The following is a 19,097-nucleotide window of genomic DNA, read 5'->3' as shown; positions in this document are numbered from 1 at the left end:
AAATGGCATTTTATAGGTTCTTGAAATACAAAAAATTGCACTAACGATGCCTAACAATATGCCCATAATGGTCACCTCGACAATCTTTCCCAATATATCTTTCAACATTCATATCGCGCTCAGGTTACATACATCGCGACCGCAATGAGAGTCCAACTCTTCTGCATCATGTGCGTGTGGATTCTAGTGCTTGTTTATAGGGATGTAAATGGATAGTATGATATCTGTGTCCGCCCCATATCCGCTAAATGGGTAATCCGCAGGTTTTACGATATCCGTAGATATTTATAGATATCCATGGATAACACTATTTTTCTAAAATTATATTTGAAAAAAAAAAATTTCAGTTTCTTTTAAAGACACAAGACGTTATTATCACATAACATTCATACAAATCTCTTTTATTTTAACAACAAAATTTCATCTAATTAATTTCCTTCATTTTCACCAAAGCATAAAATCCAATCATTTCATTTTTAACAAAAAAAAATGATATTGTGATTGTGAGTTATGGTGGAAGAACAGACGATGCAGTAGTAGAAAGGATGACATTGGTTGGACGAGAAAAGAGAAGTATTGGTTGGTTAGACACTGGAATTGTTGAAGTGAGGTATGGAGTATAAAAGAAGCTTAAATATAAAATGACCAATAAAATTTGTATAGAATATAAAAGTTTTCTTCAAAGAAAACTTCAAAATATGTATGTATGTATGTGTGTGTGTGTATGTGTATATATATATATATATATATATATATATATATATATATATATATATATATATATATATATATATATATATATATATATATATATATATATATATATATATATATATATATATATATATAAGGAAACTAGTTTTTTAAGTTTTTTAGAAGATGAAAAGATAGAGTATAATAAATCAATAATATTTAAGTAATTTTTATAATTTATTAACGGATACGGATATCTGCAGACATGGGTAACATTAAACTTGTATACATATCCATTAATAAACGGGTATTTATATATCCATTTATTTTATCCGTGGATATCTATTAAACTATCCTCTCCGTACCCGTGATAGATTTTATCCGCGGGTATAGATATTTTTGCCATCTCTACTTATTTCTTCTTTTATCACTTCACTTTCCATGTGTGCTTTTTTTCACTCCATTTCTTTTTCTTTTTGTATCATACTTCTTCTCCAACACATACTACAAAATTTACAAATAATTAAACAAAGTAAAATCAATGATAAATTAACTACTCGAACTTTAAATTGCAATAATAATAAAATTTGATTGGTTTCCTCCCATTAAGTGCTTCTTTAAGGTCATTAGCTTGACTCTTTTGTCTAAGGATCTAAGAGCATCCGAGAAACCTTCTTTGATGCATTTTCACTTCCTACTCAGGTCCTTAATTTCCTACCTTTCATGATAAAGGTACTTGAAGTTGTTGGATAATATATTTTGAAAACACCACCTACAAGGACTTTGTTAACTATAAAAGGACTAGAAATTTTAGCTTTCCATTTACCTAGCAACCATCTCCAACACAACTTATACGGAAAAACCTTATGTCCCTCCGAAAATTCTTTCCTTACCAACTTCTTTCAAGGGGCTCTTTTGGAAACAATTTAGAATTTTTCTTGGAATTTTGATGACCTTGATGATAAATGTATGCCAAGTCAGATGTCACACGTACAAAAGATATGTCATATCGGATGCCACCCATGCAAAAATTGACGCCGTTTGTGAAAATTAGACGGAAAGGACTTAAAGGACATTGTTTGAATACATAAGGGACTATATTGACATTTTTAAAAATTAAGGGGCCAACATGGACCCCGAGGTATGCATAAGGGACTAAAAAGGGGATTTTCCGGAAAAAAAAATATGTAAATGAGAAGACAAATGAAGTTACCAACAAAGACATAATTGCTTTATCTCATTGTCCTTTATCATTAGCAATTTCTTGGAACATGTACTTTGCGAACGGGTACAAGTTTCATACCAAATAATGGAGCAAAGGTAAAAGAAACTGTCAATTGAGGTGCGCACGTGAAAGGTTTCACCGAAGGAGGAAAAGGTGATTTTTATGGCATAATCAAACATATCTATAAAGTAAATTACTTTGGTTTGGAAGAGAATATTCCACTTTTTTTATTGTGAATTGTTTGACCCAACAAAGAATACGGACACAAAGGTTCATCCCCAATATAAAATTGTGGATATAATTAAGACAGATAAGCACTATCTTCCTTATGATTCTTTCATCCTGGCGCAAAATTCAAGACAAGTGTATTATGTCCCATATCCAGAAATGTGTAGATGTATGTGTGGATGGTGTGCAGCAATCTCCAAAAAAACCAAGGGGTCATGTGATGATCGATAACATAGAGGATGAAGTGCCTTATTAGTCTGGTGGGATGTTACATGTACCCACTATTGAAATTGAATCAATATCTGGTTTGCACGACGAGTAGGGGTGGGAATAGGCTGGGTCGAGCTAGGCTTTGCCAAGCCTGAGCCTGGCCTGCTAAATATTTCAAAGCCTAAGCCTGGCCTGTTGCCTATCAAAGGCTTAATTTTAGGCCTAAGCCTGGCCTTTTCGAATGATTGTTTGGCCTATTAGCCTATATAAAAGCTTGTTTTATTTGAACATTTGTGAATAAGAAATTTAACTAATGTTTAAATAAACTAGCAAATTACAAGATCAACGAGACTAAATGCTTATTTCATTGACTTATTCAAATTTACCTATTAACATAAGTTATGTGATACTATTTGTTTGAGAGAACTTATGAAAACGACTTATGACATTGTTCATAATTTTTTTTCAACTTATTTTCACAAGTTCTTCTAGATAAATAAACTTATTTTTTGTATTTTAATTCAAAGTACAAATAAAATATAATAATAATATTAAACTTATTCATATTTATTTAAAGAGGCCGGCCTGGTAGGTTTAAAATGCTTTTTTCATGGCCTGAGGCCTAGCCTTTTTAACTAAATAGGTTTATAAAAAAGTCTAGGCCTTTTCTATTTATAAAAAAAGCCTGGCCAGACATGGGCCTGTGTAGGTTAGGCCGTAGGCTCCTGTTAATTGACATGGGCCTGTGTAGGCTAGGTCGTCGACGAGTCATAAGTTGATGTGTTCGAAGAGATTTTTGATACTTCACATAGTGAAGCAGAGAGAGGACATTGATTGAAGATGCATTTTAGTGTTATATATAATTACATGTATTAAAGTTTATTATATGTATTTTGTATTCCAATATCAACGTATTTTCGAGTTTATTATATGTATTTTGTATTCTAATACTTTTCGAAGTTATTATTGAATCTGTAAAATTTATTCAATGTTAGTGACCTTTAGGGGAGATATATATGGTCAAATAAAAAAACTAAGTGAAGAAGAATTGGTTGGTTATAAACCAATTTATATTGTTGTTATTTATATATTAAATTTGGGTTCTCGTGAGAACATTTATATGTTCTTCCTTTAGATCATGTCAAGAATTTTATTTTTGAAAATCAAACTCAATACCTTCAAAAACTATCAAGTGTCATAATAAAATTATTAAAAAGATGAATGTATTAAAACTAGAGTATCAATTGTCAAAATAAATCACAAAATTATTTTCTTAACAACAAAATTAACAACAAAAGCTCAGATCACAAGAATAATAACAACCACCAAGAGATAGTATAACAGATAGATATCAACAATACCTGGAAAAAAATTCACATTTTAGACTGATAATTGTAGAGTTGGGAGTCTTAACAATAGATCAAGACCTGACAAAATATGCTTCATATGAGCACAATAATGCAGGGAGTAAGACTCAAAAAATCTCAAAGAGAATCTCAGAACAATAGCACCTCGAAGACTCAAGCTAAAGAATCAAACCTCAGAATTCTTGAGAAAAACTTGAAGAATAAATATGATCCCTAGAAGGCTAGTAAGAAAACGAGATAGTAGAGACCTAAAATCCTAACATGTGGAATATCGAAGATCTGGCGATTAGCTCTCAAATAGTCAAAGGTAATGAAGATCTTCTAATGGCGCAAGCGATGGCCTTTCTCAAAGCAATGGATGCTGTAAACGACTATTGCTTTGTGAAGATAGAGTTCAAAGTTAACAACCAAACCATTGTCGATTGTTCAAACAGTTCATACAATGATGTAAATCCCAAAATCAATCGAGGAGTTATGTGCAGATCGATAACAAAGAGACAAAGTGATTTTAGAGAAACTAAGTTCTCTCACACGAAAACAGAAGGAAACAAAGTGACACATATTATCGCTAATAAACCTACGACAAAGATAAGAATACAATAGGTTGAATGAAAAAAAGCCTATGGTATAACCTTGTTAAGTTCAAACAAAAAGGTTTGAAATAGAGAAGATTTCAAATTTAAAAATTAAATATAATTGTTGAGAATCAAATATGAGGAAGAAGTCCAACATTGATTAAAAAAATAAAAATTAAACACTTTATAATTGAGAAAATTCACTCACATATAATTTTAAAGTTTTTGGTGAATATGTAGCGTGTCAGCCTTGAGTTTTGACTTTTGAGTGAAGGAACCTATTTTGATAAATATGAATAAATTATATGTATTATTATTATTACACATGTGTTCATTTTTGAAATAATTTTTGTCTACTTACTTATATAATTTTTTTGATATTTAAATTTAATACTATCAATAAAGTTGAAAAGAATATTATAGAAAACCAAATTCTTGAATATTTCACAATAAATATAAAAAATGGAATTTAATCTTGTTAGTTTGGTAGTTCATTAATTTATTTAATATATATTAGACTATTTATTTGAATAATTTCTTACAAAAATGATATTTAAATAAGATAGAAGGTCGTACAAAAGTATTAAAACGACCCGACTCATTCTTAAGGGTATGTTTGGATTGATGGAAGGGAGTTAAATAGAATATAACCGAATGATATAAACTTATGTTCCACTGTTTGAATTGATTAAAAACAGATGAAATGAAGCGGAATCGAATGGAATGCATTTCATCCAATTCCATCATTCTTTATACCCTATGATTTAGACGGAATAACAAAATCTCTTTATTCCATCATGAAATATTCAAATAATATAATGACATTTTTATTTTATTCCGTTTCGTTTTGCTTCATTCTACTCCGTCTATTTTTCTATATTCAAACATAGCCTAAAATTTAATCTATAATAGAATACACTACATGCTCTGAGGTTTTTGACGGCTTCAATTTTATAAAATTTAATTGACCCAGCTTATTTTCATTACTCTTCATGACAATTTATTATTATTTTCTTAAAGACAAATAATTATATAAATAGAAGAGAAATAGTACAAAATATATAAGGAGCTAACAAATTAACACAAGTAGTGCATGAAAAGTCCATTAAAAAAAACCCAGATGACACGTTTTTACTTTTATTGGTATAGACTGAAAGAATTTAGGATATCATATGTCAATAATCTTTTATCATCCAAACTATTAAATGGTATATGTTTATGTCTTGCTTACAGAAAGAAAATTTCTTGAAGTTTTTTTTTTTTTAGGGCTTGAGTTATATTATTAATTTTCAAAAAGTCTGCTTGTCTAAATTATTAAATGGAACATGTTTGTGGTGTGAATGTTCCTTTTTTGTGAATAAAAATTTAGATTAAGAGAGATACACTTTGTACAATTAAGATCATAAAAAGTACTTATCTCATAACGATTTTACAAAGAAATTTTCATTTTGTGAAGTATTTTACGAATTTAACACAAATCTTCATTGTTATCTTCTCGCCGACCTTTTTTTACCTTCGATTAAAATTCTATAACTCAAATGATTACTGAAAAACGATGAACAACGCAAATACAAAAAATTTGTTGGACTTCAAAAGTTTAATAAAATTTTGAAGAGATATTAAAATATAAATAAATAAGATGCCCTTTATTATAACAATATATCATAAAACATGAAAATAAAGATTTAAATAACCTTGAGATACCCCCCTAACCAAATCTCATAAATGAAACTAGTTAAGCCAGTGTGCTCTAATTGAAATAGATTAAAACAACATGAAAAAATAAACATTAATAAGGGCATCTTAAGGCGGATCTAAGCCATCGAATTAAAAAAAATTCGAAGGGTTCATATCCGCTTATTCCTCCCATATTGTTGAAGCCAAACAAATGAGATTGCAACATAGAGTTCTGAAAATATTGAGGTTGAAACATTTGAGTTTGTTGAAGATTTCCTTGACGGTGAGACACATGTGAGTTGGAATTATTTCAAACAAAAAATTGAATAGTTTGGGTAGGTGCAACTGGAATTACAAATCTATCAGCCTGTTGTGCAACAAGTTTTCTAAGATCTTCCAAAGCCTTTTTGAATAATTTAATTTGAGCCATATCCATCCCATCAATGGGACAAGCCCACCAAAATTGAGCTTCAGTTACCTTGCGCAAATGGCTCAATTCATCACCACGCGTCTTCTCAATGTCCAATGTATCGTTGATTTGAGTTAATTGGTTATTGAGCTCACGCACATTGGTGCTACGTTGAGCCTCAATAAACTGCATGGTGTCATTGTTTTGGGGTGGAACACGTGATAGATAACGATCTATGATCGTATCAACATGTGGGTGACCAAAGGAAAACACCTTCTCTCCAGGTGAGAATACGACGAGAGCAACATCTACACCACAGAGTGTGCTAAGCTCACTGGCTTTCTTGAAGACTCCACTACGGCGCTTCGAGAAAGTCACTTGCAGGTTGCTCTCTTTGCTCATCTTTTTCATCTCAATCTTTTTGCGACCACAAGTTTTCTTTTCAGTTGACATGATTGAAACTTAAAAGAAGAGAAGATAAAAGAAAATGATGAATGTGTTTGAAACTTCAAACTTAAATATGACACATTAGAATTAAGTATGAAGAGGTCATTTTATAGCCAAAATTCGAATTAATAAATTTTCAATTGAACCGGTTCTTTTTCAAACGTTATACCTTTTCGTTTCATTAAAATATTTATTGTATTGAGAGATTCACATCAAATCTCTTTTTACAATGTTTATATGGTAGAAAATTCAATGAAAAAAAAAAGGAAATTGTTTTTTACCATTTTATATATCTTACCTTATTTAGACTTTGATAATTCACAAACTTGTAATGAATATGTTTATTTTTTTTTGTAAGCAAGTTTTCATTAACGGGAACAAAAGTTCACCAAACAAGATTACAAAAGACGAGGCGAAGGAAATCTCGAAAGGAAAATTATCCTCCAATTGAGACCTAACTTAAGTAGAATAAAGGGTTTTTGTCGAACTCATAAAAGTTACAATTGGTATGAGGAATATTCCCTATAAAAGACCACCGCCATAGGACCGCTTTACAATTCCACACCACATCTCGAATATTCCAAACCGAGTTCCTAAAAATAATACCATTCCTAATTATCCACAAGCTCCAAATGATAGCTAACCAAACACACCCCGCTTTACATTTTCTCACTTTCTTTATTATCAAGCAAAAAGAACTCCATCTCCAAAAACTCTCTTTAAAATCCACATCTTTAACATAATTCAAACCGATCCAACACGCCATTTCCTTCCAAACCTCATTCGTCTTACAACAATTCAAGAAAAGATGAAGAGGAGACTCTACGGGTTCATCACAAAAAACACATCCAAGATTAGAAGTGCAAGAGATATTCTTTTCTTTAGAATGTACTAGAATGGTACTAGTTAAATTGTTCTCACGGTTATCTTTAAATTTTTTAATATGGCTGAAATATTTTCACTGTACTTTTTCCTATAAAATTTTACTGATGTAACAAAACCAATACAATAAATATTAAATATTGAAACATTAAAATAATTATTTTAGATTATAAAATGAAAAAGTTTGGAAATAGAAAATACTTGCTCTTTTTTTTTTTGCGACTTTTTTTTTTCTTTTATTAAAATAGTTAAATTATTATATTGATCACGTGATATTATTAACTATAATGCACGTACGGTAAAAGAGTGAAAATTATTTTAAAATCTAATATGCGGCAGAAGTGTGAAAATCATTCTAAAATATAATAATTTTTTATTTATTATATAAAATATTTTACGATTTAATGTCATAACTTTTTAAAAATATATAATAAAAAAAATTTGTGTCATTTCTTTTCTAGTTTCTATATGCTTACATGAAAATGTGTTTTTTTTTTTCTTTTCAAAATGCAATAAATCTAGCTATTTGTCACTTTTATAGAAAATATAATTATTTTTACTTTACTATAAAAATTATTATCAAATATTTTTATAAGAAAAATATATTGGAGTACTCAAACCCGATAGATATGCATTATTTTACATTAAAAAAAGACTATTGGACATTTGCACCAATCATAAAATGTTTCACACAATCTACCCTTCCCTCCTATGCTGACCAAAATCAAGACAAAATTGTGATGTTTGCCGCAATGTCATCAACTGCACTAATAATGTTGTTTAACATTATAATTGTTCTTCATGATCCAAATACACCACACGATGCAAGCCAAGAGAGCCCTACTTTTGACTTCCTAACTTTGCCTTGAAGAGCTTAAGAACTTTTGAAAGGGATCTCCACAATCTACACTAGCAGCAACTCCATATCCAGCCATTGAATATATGTTTCCACACCTTCACAACAATCCCTCACTGAAAAAACAAATGAAGCAAGAGATTCCTCTTCCTCAAAACAACATGCACACTCCTTCTCATGAACATTATGAGCAGTGGCGGAGCCAGACTATAAAGTTTGGGGTCGCCATAAAATTAAATTTTTTTTTTTAAAGCAAGAGGATATATTAATAAGGCAAGATCCAAGAATACATCCCACCAAAGGGTCGGAAAAGAAAATTACAAACCGATTCGAACCTAACTTAAGTAAAACAATGGGTTATTGCTAAACTCAAAAAAGTTATAATTGGAATGAGTAATTTTCCCTATGTATGACCACCTCCTAATGAGAGCTTTACAATTCCACACGATATCCCTCGAATTCCATGACCCGTTGTTAAAGACAATGTCGTTCCTACTAAGCCATAGACTCCACAATAACGCTAACCAGACGGCTCCAACTTTGCCCTTTTTGACTTTCTTCGTGCGACAAAAGGAGCTCCAATACAAAAAACTTTCTTTTAAATCTATTCCTACCGAAAAAAGTAAATCAATCCAATCTGCAATTTCCTTCCAAACCATCCCGGCATTCGGACAATAAAAGAAAGAGTGGAGGATAGATTCTTCGCTATTTCCGCAAAACACACAATCAAGGTTCGAAGAATTAGTAAGAATACCTTTGCGGTAAAGAGAGTCCTTTGTTGGGATTTTGTTGAGGAAGCATCGCCAACCAAAAAACTTAACTTTCATAGGGACTTCAACCTTCCAAAGATCTTTAAAAGCCGAGTCAAACCGATTAACAGGCCCGAAAGGAACACTGCTGCTGCACAGGGAAATATAACAAGATCCAACCGTAAATAATCCGCCCGAATCAATCTTCCAAACCGCTACATCCTGTTTATCAAATTTCATCTCAGCCACGGACAGAGCAGCTTCAAGGCTATGAATCTGAAAAATCCTTTGCATGGTTCCGCTGCATACCGTGGGGACAGAAGCAGCACCAGCCGGAACAGAGGCCTCTGCACCAGTCTGAGCGATGATGGGTTCTGCGCCTGTAGCAGAATGAATGCTGGCAGCGCTAAAAGCAGTGTCTGATGCTGGCCCAGTTATAAAATTCTGACCATGAAGAGAATTGTTAATATGACCCGAGGGGATGCCAAAGTCTTCCCATAACCAGTTCCCATTACTCCATCCTCCCATAGTGCCCACCGAAACATCTTTCAAAAAAGAGCAATTGAAAAGATCCTCGTACCGGTCTTTTAAAACACCGCCCTCCAACCAATGTGATTTCCAAAAGGAAATGGAGTGCCCGTTTCTAACCTGAAAAAGAAAATGGTTAGTAAAAAAGTTTTTCGGAAGATCTTTCCCGATTGATATTAAGTCCGCCCACCACACCGAAGATACTCTTGCCTTCTTAGTATTCGAATTGCACCTACTCAAGGTTAGATTCACATCTCCATACCGCGCTTTGAGCATACAATACCATAATTCTTTCGATGCTCCATACATCCTCCAATGCCACTTCAAAAGCAGAGCTTTATTGAAAAACTCTAACCGTCTAAAACCAAGACCTCCTTTCTCCATTGAAAGACACAAATCGTTCCAATTCACCCAATGCACCTTCCTTTTATCATCAACCCCTTCCCAAAGAAAGTTACTTTGTAATCTATTTAACTCCGCTATCACCTTTTTCGGAGCTTTGTAGAAAGAAAGAGTAAAAATTGCCAAGCTACTTAAAATAGATTTTATGAGTGTTATTCTCCCGCCAAAACTAAGCCACCGACCTTTCCAAGAACTCAATTTCCTCCTAACGTTGTCCAAAAGCGGATTCCAAGTAGAAATCCTTCTTGGATTTGAACCAACAAGAATTCCAAGGAATTTAAACTCCTTTTCCTCCATCCTACAATTGAGAAAATTAGTAGCGACTCCCATGAAGTGGAAGTTAATATTGACTCCTATCAACTTGCTCTTATGGAAATTGATTCTAAGACCCGAGACCAATTCGAAGCTCTTCAACACCGCCTTGATCGCCCAAATGTGATTCCAACTTCCATCTCCAATTAATAAAGTATCATCGGCAAATTGGAGAACGTCGATGAAACACTTGCCATTCACATTGAAACCCGCGAAATCACCATTAGCAACCGCTCTATCAACCAAAGCCTTTAACCCCTCCGCCACTATAACAAAAAGGAAAGGAGAAATAAGATCTCCTTGACGAAGACCCCTTTCCGCCATGAATTCCTTCGTAGGGCTACCGTTCACTAACACCGACATCTTGCTAGAAAAAATAAGCGCTTCCATCCATTTCATCCATAAACACCCAAACCCCATCCTTTTCATCATATAACGAAGAAAGTTCCAACTAACCTTGTCATACGCTTTTTCGAAATCGACCTTGAAAAGAAGACATTCTTTTCCTTCCTTGCTAGCAAAATCAACCAATTCGTTTGCAATTAGAACTCCATCCATCATTTGTCTCCCCGGAACAAAGGCACTTTGGCAATTAGAAAATAGGTGAGGAAGGACCTTCTTTAACCTAGACGCTAGGACTTTAGAAACAATTTTGTAGATACTTCCCACAAGGCAAATTGGCCGGTAATCGTCTAGGTCTAAAGGATTGTTTCTCTTAGGGATAAGAGCAAGGAAAGAAGATGTTATGCATTTGGACAAAACCGCTCCGGATGAGAAACTTTTAAAGCAAGCTATAAAATCGTCTTTAACAAAAGACCAACAATTCTTCACAAAAAGAAGCGAAAAACCATCCGGTCCCATGCTTTTAGATCCATCACAAATCCAAACCGCCTCCTTTGTTTCCTCAATCAAAAACGGGGCCTCTAAAGAATAAGATTGTTCCATGCTCAAAGATTTGAAATCCACTCCATCCAAAAGGGGTCTTTCGAAGCAATCTTCCTTAAACTTACTTTCAAAATGATTCTTCACCCTATCTTTCACCTCATTAACCGAATGAACAATTCCATCATTAGAATCCACCAAGCACATACGATTCAACCTTCTTCTTTCCTTCACCGAATTATGAAAGAATCTACTATTAACATCCCCATCATTTAGCCACTTCACTCTACTTTTTTGAATCAACATGTTCTCCTTGAGTTTAAGATTGAACCATATGTTTTTAGACGCCTTGACCTTATTAAGATGCACTTGTTCCTCCCACACGTCCCTATCATCCCCCATGTTTAACTCCTTCACATTTTCCTCCACCTCGAAGTCTATTCTCCCGAAAATAAATTTTTCCCACCACCTTAACCTTTCTTTAATTAACCGAAATTTCTCCTTCAAAACATAATCTCCCCTCCCTTGAATAATCATTCCCTCCCATTCCTTCTTAACGAAATCAAAGAAACTTTTGTCACTAAACCATTCATTGTTGAACTTGAAAGGTTTTGGGCCCCAATCCTCCTTGTCTACCATAAGCCAAACCGGGCAATGATCGGAAATATCTCTCATTCCTATCCATTGTCCCACCACCCCCCAAGACATGATGATTAAATTATAATTTATGAAATAGTTAAAGTGTGTTACTTAAAAATACCTTATAACAATGCTCAACGGTCTTTGAGTAGTTTGAACAACAATTTCTCTTTCAATGTGAATCATCATGCTATCTCCTAGAAAATCAGCTTCCATTTTGCTTCTCAATCTTGTCTTGATAATTTTCATTGTCGAAAAAGATCTTTCAGTAGTGGCCGTGGATACAGGGAGAGTCATGACAAGGCAGAACAATATATCAATCAAATAGTAAATTTCATTCTTTCTAGTTGCAACTAAAGAGAAACACAAATTTTGAATAGTTGATAAACTGTTCAAACTCGATGTTAGACAAGTGTCAATAGTAAAATGCCGAAGTTAAAATTGTAAATTAATCCTCTCTTGCTAATTAAAGTCCATAGGATAATATTTTTCAACAAGAGTGTAAATAGTATCGAAGTTAAAGGTCTTTTAGTTATCCTTGGGAGATAAAGCATAACTTAGAGTTAACAAATCAATGGGTTGTTCACTAAATCTGCTATTCAACCTTGTAATTGTTTGTCAATGGTAGTGAAAAATATTTCAACTCTAAAATAATGCTCAATAGTTACCTGATTCTCTTCAAGACGAGAAAGTCCAAATCTTGTTGTTGAATGAACATCATCAAGATCAGGAATCTCAATATCATGTCTTTCACATAAGGACTTCGTAGAAGTAAACAATTTATCCCAACCACCTTCTCTCAATTCTAGAATAAGAGTTTTTGTTGTACAAACCAAATGCATAGCATTAATTACATCTTGTGATTGTTGTTGTAAGGCTTGACAGACCATATTTGTGACACTCATGATTTCTTTCATTAGATGCAATATGAATATAAAATCAAATGACTTCAAGTGATAGCACTATCAACATCTCCACGTGAAGCATAATTTAATCTTTCCTTTGCAATTTTTTTTGAAACAATACACGTTGCTTTATACATATTTATCAAGCTAGAAATAGAAGAGAAGTGTGATCCCCAAGGAGTATCCTCAACACGTCTCAAAGTACCAATTTGATTTTCACCTTTACCAGTTACAATCTCACAAATCTCTAACAAATGTTCAATTTCCTATGATTGAGAAGCTTGTAACTCATCATGGCGCTTTGTAGAAAAACAAACAACAACCATAATAAGAGTTATCTTATCAAAGAATTGATGAATTGGTTTAACTTCTCTTGCTGCGATAACTAAGGCAAGTTACAATCGATGAGCAAAACAATGAACATAATATGCATAAGGACAATCCTTCATAAATAATGCTTGTAACCCATTCCATTCTCCTCTCATATTGCTAGCACCATCATATCCTTGACCATGGATGTTAGAAACATCGAGGTTATGTAAAGAAAGTATATCACATACTTTTTGCTTAAGAGTTAAAGATGTAGTGTCATTAACACGTACAAGACCAAAAAATCTCTCTTGTATAAAACCATATTTATCAACAAATCTCAAAACAAGAGACATTTTCTCTTTTTTAGATTCATCACGAGCTTCATCTACAAGTATACAAAATTTGGAGTCACCAATTTCTTCATGGATATGCTTTTTCACCCTACTTGAGAGAATGTGAAAGATCTCTTTTTGAATATGATGTGAAGTATACTTGCTATTAGATGAAGAATTTTCTAACACAACTTTTGCAACTTCATCATTTAACTTGCCAAGAGTTTTATCAATTGAAGAAAATTACCTTGGTTTAATGATTCTTTACTTTCATCATGACTTATAAAAGCACAAGCTTGAAAAGTTAACCAACAGAATGAGTCAATTGAAGTCTTGAGACGTAGTCGACTCTTCTTAATGTCAATCGAACTTTAAACTTGAACAATATTCATAATGTGCCAATCTTTATTCAATAAGTCTTGACAAACTTTCATAGCATTGTTGTATGGTGAACAATGATTAGTCCCTATGTGTTTAAGAAACACACAATTCTTTCCATTTCTAACTTTCTTCCAACTTCTAAAACCTGTAGAAATGAAGACATCTGAACCAGGACGTCCACTTGGTCTTTTGCTAAAAAAAGATAGCATGGTAAACAATAAGCAGCATCTTCTGAAGGTGAATATTCTAACCATGAGGGGTAAATGCTAAACCAAGCGTATTGAAATATTCTTTTATGGTCTTCTTTTTTTTTTTGGTTGTAATGAGGGCCTAAGCCCAAAAGAAAAGACAACTACTCAAGAACAACAGACGAAAAAACAATTCCACAAGAATCTGCTTCAAGAAGATCAGCTAGAAACGAAGGTGGATCAATATTCTTTTATGGTCTTCTTTACCAGACAATGGATATTGCTCTAATTGAATTTGATATGGACCCCATTTCAAATAAGTTCTTCATATTTCATCCATTGGGTTTAGCAGGTATTCCCACATTGAAGTACATTTTCCAGGCTCACGTTCTAAAGAATTCTCTAAGTCAACCGAATCTGGGTAAACTCTATTCACATTTTCTTCAATTCTTGGGTTCTCTAAAACACTTAGAGGTTTTGATATAAAAATATTATTTTTTTCATCTCTTTCTTTCCTCTTGAAAAAGGAATCAATTTTTCTACTCTTCATCATCAATCTTGTGCTATAAAATCATAAAAAATAAAAAAACTTCTAACAACCATATTATAACATTAAAATTTTAATTTAAGATTTTTTATTATAATCCTAAGTTAACATTACACATTAATAATTAAATTAGCAACCATATTATAACCTTAATTTAAGATTGTTTATTATCCTAACAGTCCCTGCAAAGTTAAAATAAACAATTAAATCATAAACAAATAGTTAAGTAAGTCCATATCTAACTTAATTTTCAATTTTATTAAAGTCCATAGCATGCTAACAGTATCATGCTAACAGTATCCAAAGGCCCCTGCTAACAGTATCCAAATAAAACAGCCCCTACTACCAAATAAAACAGCCCCTGTTAGACCTTAATTCATAAACAATTAAATGACTCTTTAACAATAAAACAGCCCCTACTATTCTTGCTATTGAGATTTTACACATGGTATTCTTATTCTTGCTATTGTTTTACAATTTCAATCACAAATTCAAACGGATATTTGAGTTTTGTAAATTAGTAATAAATCTAGTAAAGTAATAAAAGATTTTTAAAACTTAAATTAGTCACAAGTCACAAGCTTTCAAAAAACTATGAGAAATTTTAAAATTTTCAACATGTTGTGATTAGTTTTTTTCCTTCAAATCCAAAAATAGGTTTTGTCTCAGGCGTCTACTCTATAAACAACTAGTAACAAATCCGTGCATACGCACAGGTTCTGTTCGGTTACGCGAATTTGGATAGATCATTTATTTTAAATAAAAATGTTAAAAAAAGAACAAAAATTAAATAAATAATTGATTATTTCGTATATAATAGATTTTTTTTCCGTATACCATTTTTGGATTAAAAATATTTAATCATAAATAACATTTCTCGTATATAAAAATATTTAGATAAATAATAGATTTTTTTCCGTATACAGACTTCATTTTTGTTTAGGTATCATTTAAAAAAAAATATTTGGATCAACAGTAAATTTCGTATATAAAAATATTTAAATCAATAATAATTTTTTTCCCGTATACTATTTTTGAATAAAAAATATTTAGGTCATAAATACCATTTTTCATAAACAATAGATTTTCTTCCCGTATACAAATATTACTTTTTTTTAGGTATCATTTACAAAAATATTTGGATCAATATTAAATTTTTGTATATTAAAATATTTAGATCAATAATATATTTTTTCCCGTATACCATTTTTGGATCAAAAATATTTGATCATAAATACCATTTCTCGTATATAAAAATATTTAGGTCAATAATAGATTTTTTCCCGTATCGAGACTTTTGTTTAGGTATCATTTACAAAAAAATATTTGGATCAATAGTAAATTTCATATATAAAAATATTTACATCAATAGTAGATTTTTTTCCCGTATATCATTTTTGAATAAAAAATATTTGAATCATAAATAACATTTTTCGTAAATAATAATACAAATATTATTTTTATTTAGGTATCATTTACAAAAATATTATGATCAATATTAAATTTTCGTATAAAAAATATTTAGATCAATAATAGATTTTTCCCGTATACCATTTTTGGATAAAAAATATTTGATCATAAATACCATTTCTCGTATATAAAAATATTTAGATCAATAATAGATTTTTTTCCGTATACTATTTTGGAATAAAAATATTTGGATCATAAATATCATTTTTCGTAATTAATAGATTTTTTTTCCATATACAAATATTATTTTTGTTTAGGTGTCATTTACAAAAATATTTGGATCAATATCAAATTTTCGTATATAAAAATATTTAGATCAATAATAGTTTTTTGGCCTATTCCATTTTGAATAAAAAATATTTGGATTATAAATAACATTTTTCATATATAAAAATATTTAGATCAATAATAGATTTTTTTCCCATATACAAACTTCATTTTTTTAGGTAAATATTTGGATCAATAATAAATTTCGTATATTAAAATATAGATCAATAGTAGATTTTTTCCCGTATATCATTTTTGAATAAAAAATATTTAGATCATAAATACCATTTTTCGTTAATAGTAAATTTTTTTCGTATACAAATATTATTTCTATTTAGGTATCATTTACAAAAATATTTGGATCAATATCAAATTTTCGTATATAAAAATATTTAGATCAATAATAGATTTTTTGAATAATTTTTTTTCCGTATATCATTTTTGACTAAAAAATATTTCGATCATAAATACCATTTTCGTATATAAAAAAATATATCAATAATAGAAATTTTTTTTTATGGAAGAAAGAAGTGAGAAAGTGATGAAAGAGAAAAAAAATAGAGAATAGAGAGAGATTTGATAAAATATAAAAGTTGTATTATTTTAATAATAAAATTAAGAACTTTATTGTGCAAAGACCAAAAAACCACAATTTTACTGTGGTGGTTAAAAATCAAATAAGAATATTTTTGACTTTTCCACAACCATTAATTTTCTTATATCTACTATCTACCCATTACTAAACAACTGACCAATCTATTTGAACAATTTATTTTTCCATCGTCGTGCCATTGCCAACAGGACCATGCCCATTGGTAAGATTGAAAATTTTATTTTTCCCTCCTCCCAAAACTTTTCCCTCAACTATACGACAAGTCAATTCAGAACCCTTCATTCTCTCTCTTGCAGACAACAATACCTTCCCTTTCTCTATCATGTTCTCTCGCTTCTCTTTTCCCCAAACCCTAGATCTTCGTCTCTCTATCTCTTATGAGACCCATAGCAAACTGCAAAAACCCATGTCAAGATCGAAGACAGATCTTGGATTCCATCTATTCTTCTTCTCCGATTCCATTTTGAAGCTTTATTTTCGTAGACAGATCTTGGATTTACACTGAAAGATTATATCTTTTTTCCCAAGTGAATGCTTTGTTCTTGGTTCAAACGGGTCTAAAATCACATTTCTTGTATGGTACATCAAACATGTCTTCTTCTTTTTTCATTTTTTAGCTGCTTGTTGTTGGTTTTGAAGTTAAAATTTCTAAAGTTTTTCGATTAACGTTCACGTTTCCTATATTGTACATCAAATGATTAATGTTTATTTTTGTTTTAGATTACTTTGGTTCTGTTTTTTAATGCTTTTATGCTTCAACAACAGTCCGGTAAGCTGATGACGGTGGTGTCCTGCAACGACGTTTTATGCCCAGATTTGAGGGTTCTGTGATGAGTAAGTATGCCCTTTCTGAATTAATTTTCTTTGCACATTCAAATCATGGGTTTTTTTAATATGTAATATGTCCTTTGAACATGTTAAATATTAAGAGATGTCATATCCATGGTTATCGACTCATGTGTTTGATTAGATATTGATATGTGGTTCTTTCAATTTTTGTAAGGTTGGTTCCTATCGTGATATTTAAAAAGTGATGGTACCTGTAAGATTTGTAATGGACAAAGCTGAATTAGTTCTTTCAATTTTGTGATGTTCCTATTTGCATTCATCTTTATTTTGTAAGTTATTACAGCTCAAGTTTTTTTAATACAAACTTTTGCATTGTAGGTAATCTTTCATCACTTGGTTTATGTTTATGTTTTTTTACAAAAGAAATAAATATCTAATTTTACTATAGCACTAAATAATGACCTCATTTGTTTGTTTATTTATTGAATAACTTTTTTCTTGACTCCAGGTCTATATTGAAATTGTTTGACGGTCTGATGCAACTTGACCATCTTAAAAATGATAAGACAAGCATACCTAATGACTTTTCATGGTACAAAATGTATGCATTTAGTTTCTCTTCTGCCTATGTTACTCTATCCTTCATTATTTTTCTTTATTTCTACATAGTTCATTTATGCTTTCTTCTTGGAAGAATATAATGGTTTTAATGGCATGTGCACGAGCTTGTCTGCTGATACAATTAAGATTTACGTGCTGAAGAAAGGACTTGAGTCGCAATTATTCTTTGAATATTTTGATGAGCCTTTTTTATCTTTATACCACTACGCTAAAAAACACTTTTAGCAGCACTACAAAGAAAGCGCTTTTGTCAAAAAGCGCTGCTATAGGCTGTAGAAAATAATCGCTAAAATAAAGTGCTTTCTTAGGCTCCCTTTAGAAAGCTCTTTATAAAAGCGCTGCTAAAGGTTAAGCTTAGAAAGCGCTTTTAGAAAACGCTGCTATAGGCATATGAAATGAAAACGTTTTTTAGGGAAAAAGCGCTGCTATAGGCATATGAAATGAAAGCGCTTTTTAGTGACGGTGGCATTTTTGTAAAAATTTTAACATTCTAAAATCAAGCATGTTAATGAAATTGTTATTTTGTTTTTATTTTGCGAATTAAGAAAATAAAACCAAAATCCACAAAATACTCACTCCTCGTTCTCGCGA

At 31.4% G+C, this 19,097-nt stretch overlaps 2 pseudogenes; both read right to left on the bottom strand.

Annotated features, from left to right (window-relative positions):
• Nucleotides 1-6,087: 6,087 nt before the first annotated feature.
• LOC131648194 (agamous-like MADS-box protein AGL62) lies at nucleotides 6,088-6,837 on the bottom strand (annotated as a pseudogene).
• Nucleotides 6,838-12,192: 5,355 nt separating this feature from the next.
• On the bottom strand, nucleotides 12,193-17,558 carry LOC131648184 (uncharacterized; annotated as a pseudogene).
• Between the last annotated feature and the right edge of the window lie 1,539 nt (nucleotides 17,559-19,097).

The sequence above is a fragment of the Vicia villosa genome, linkage group LG1 (genome assembly GCF_029867415.1).
Source record: "Vicia villosa cultivar HV-30 ecotype Madison, WI linkage group LG1, Vvil1.0, whole genome shotgun sequence".
NCBI classification, from domain to species: Eukaryota; Viridiplantae; Streptophyta; class Magnoliopsida; order Fabales; family Fabaceae; genus Vicia; species Vicia villosa.
Note: the sequence above shows the minus strand (reverse complement) of the source record. Positions and strands in the feature narration are given on the sequence as shown.